Source organism: Scyliorhinus torazame, chromosome 18 (genome assembly GCF_047496885.1).
Source record: "Scyliorhinus torazame isolate Kashiwa2021f chromosome 18, sScyTor2.1, whole genome shotgun sequence".
NCBI classification, from domain to species: domain Eukaryota; kingdom Metazoa; phylum Chordata; class Chondrichthyes; order Carcharhiniformes; family Scyliorhinidae; genus Scyliorhinus; species Scyliorhinus torazame.
In genome coordinates this window covers 154,628,017-154,631,303 of record NC_092724.1, presented here as the reverse complement: position 1 = coordinate 154,631,303, position 3,287 = coordinate 154,628,017, and positions in this window count along the sequence as shown.

The window sequence follows — 3,287 nt, the reverse complement described above, 5'->3', positions numbered from 1 at the left end:
GTGTGATTATATTTTCTGCATGCATACCTATATGCTGTAAGTGTGAGTATTTTGTATGCATATTTCTGTGCCATGTGCATGCATGTGGGTATATGTTAGGTACAGGTGTGTGCATATGTTCTGTATGCATATTTGCATGTACTGTGTGTGAGTATATGTTCTGTACGGCTATCTGTGTACTGTAAGTGTGTATGTATCTATATGTTCTGTACTCATGTGTGTTTGTGTATTTTCTGTATGTATACGTGTGTATGTTGCCTCTGTCTTATGTTCTCTGCATATGTGTGTTGTATGTTATACACACATGTACATATGTTCTGCACACATCTGTGTGCACTGTGTAAGTTCTGAAAGCATATCTGTATGTACTGAGAGTATATTTTCTGTAGGCATATCTCTGTGTGCTGTATGTGTGTATCCTCGCCAAGATCACCTACTTCCATTTCCATAACATCACCAGGTATCCATCTCGACCTCCACTCACCTGAACAACTTTGAAAGGAGGAGTGGAGAATGGTTCCAGGACACGGACAGTGAAGGGAAAGGAGATGCAGAGCAAACGTGGATGGACAAACAGCAGAGAGAACAAAGAAAATGCTCGAAAGAGCTGGAGAGAGACAGAGGAACAAAAAGCAATGCTGACTAGCACATTGTCCTGGAGCATGTGTGTTAACACGACGAGTGTTACAAATGAGGTGGATGAGCTCCAGGCACAAGTTGCCACGTGGGCTGTAGCTTAAACATAGGCAGGAACAGAAACAACATATTTCTGGCCACGATGGATTCAGGAGGGACAAGGAAAAGTGAATAAGGTGTTCGGGGGAGAGGGGTAGATGGCAGCAAAGATAATGTGCGAGATCTGCCGACCGCATTGCGCCAGAAAAGGCGCAAGATCCTCTTCCGGCTCACCACGCCTCGCGAGATCTAACTCGCAAAATGTCGTGATGTGAATCACACCCATTGTGGGATGGATCACTTTCTGGCAAATTTGCATATTAGAGTGAGACAGCTATATGGGCATTCCCGAGATTTACAAAGAACAACAAAGAACAAAGAAATGTACAGCACAGGAACAGGCCCTTCGGCCCTCCAAGCCCGTGCCGACCATGCTGCCCGACTAAACTACAATCTTCTACACTTCCTGGGTCCGTATCCCTCTATTCCCATCCTATTCATGTATTTGTCAAGATGCCCCTTAAATGTCACTATCGTCCCTGCTTCCACCACCTCCTCCGGTAGCGAGTTCCAGGCACCCACTACCCTCTGCGTAAAAAACTTGCCTCGTACATCTACTCTAAACCTTGCCCCTCTCACCTTAAACCTATGCCCCCTAGTAATTGACCCCTCTACCCTGGGGAAAAGCCTCTGACTATCCACTCTGTCTATGCCCCTCATAATTTTGTAGACCTCTATCAGGTCTCCCCTTAACCTCCTTCGTTCCAGTGAGAACAAACCGAGTTTATTCAACCGCTCCTCATAGCTAATGCCCTCCTTTCCAGGCAACATTCTGGTAAATCTCTTCTGCACCCTCTCTAAAGCCTCCACATCCTTCTGGTAGTGTGGCGACCAGAATTGAATACTATACTCCAAGTGTGGCCTAACTAAGGTTCTATACAGCTGCAACATGACTTGCCAATTCTTATACTCAATGCCCCGGCCAATGATATGGGATCTAACTGCTTTGCCTCGGAGATCTCGGGCGACTGCTGATCAATGCTGGTCTCCACAAATGGGGACCAGACATAACGGCACTCATAGGGGTCTCCCAGGGAATCTGAGGCCCCCAGGTGCTTGTTCTCCGGGCAAGGTGGCACCCTGGCACTGTTGGTGCCACATGGGTAGCCTGGCATGGCCTGGGTGCCAGGCTGGCATTGTCAAGGTGCCAAACTTGCATTTTTCACACGACGGGGATCATGCCCAAGGGTGCCATACTGGGGGGTTGCGGGTGGGGACGAGGACCCCCTTATAGGTGAATTGGGGCTCGTGGTTGGAGGGGGGGAGGGGGAGTTAATATATTTTTTTTTAATTTAGTGTGCCCAATTCATTTTTTCCAATTAAGGGGCAATTTAGCATGGCCAATCCACCTACCCTGCAAATCTTTGGGTTTAGCATAGAATTTACAGTGCAGAAGGAGGCCATTCGGCCCATCGAGTCTGCACCAGCTCTTGGAAAGGGCACCCTACCCAAGGTCAACACCTCCACCCTATCCCCATAACCCAGTAACCCCACCCAACACTAAGGGCAATTTTGGACACTAAGGGCAATTTATCATGGCCAATCCACCTAACCTGCACATCTTTGGACTGTGGGAGGACCAGAGCACCCGGAGGAAACCCACGCACACACGGGGAGGATGTGCAGACTCTGCACAGACAGGACCCAAGCCGGAATCGAACCTGGGACCCTGGAGCTGTGAAGCAATTGTGCTATCCACAATGCTACTGTGCCGACCGGGTTGTGGGGCGAGACCCACGCAGACACGGGGAGAATGTGCAAACTCCACACGGACAGTGATCCAGAGCCGGGATCGAACCTGGGACCTCGGCGCTGTGAGGCGGCAGTGCTAACCACTGCGCCACCGTGCTGCCCCAGGGGTTAATATTTCTCATTAAGAATCCAGTGGGTTCCCGAGGGATTGGTGTCAGCATCATTGCTTCTCTCATTGGTTTGGTTTAGGGAGGACAGTTTTGAAGTTGGTGGATGAGAAAGGAAAACTTGCCAACACAGTAAATAGTAATAATAATAATAATTGCAGGATTTGCAGTGAGCAGGAGAGCATCAGAACTCAGGGGTACATGGACTGATGGGCAAAATGAGCATCAGTTTAGCCGGCCTGCCCATTTCTCCAATCGTTCCATTTCGCCGGCCAAATGGGACAGGCCGGGAAATGGGGCAGGCCGGGGAAATGGGACAGGCCGGGGAAATGGGACAGGCCGGGGAAATGGGACAGGCCGGTGAAATGGGACAGGCCGGCGAAATGGGGCAGGCCGGCGAAATGGGGCAGGCCGGGGAAATGGGACAGGCCGATGAAATGGGACAGGCCGGTATGGGACAGGCCGGTGAAATGGGACAGGCCGGTGAAATGGGACAGGCCGGTATGGGGCAGGCCGGGGAAATGGGGCAGGCCGGGGAAATGGGACAGGCCGGTGAAATGGGGCAGGCCGGGGAAATGGGGCAGGCCGGGGAAATGGGACAGGCCGGTGAAATGGGACAGGCCGGTATGGGACAGGCCGGTGAAATGGGACAGGCCGGTATGGGACAGGCCGGTGAAAAGGGGCAGGCCGGGG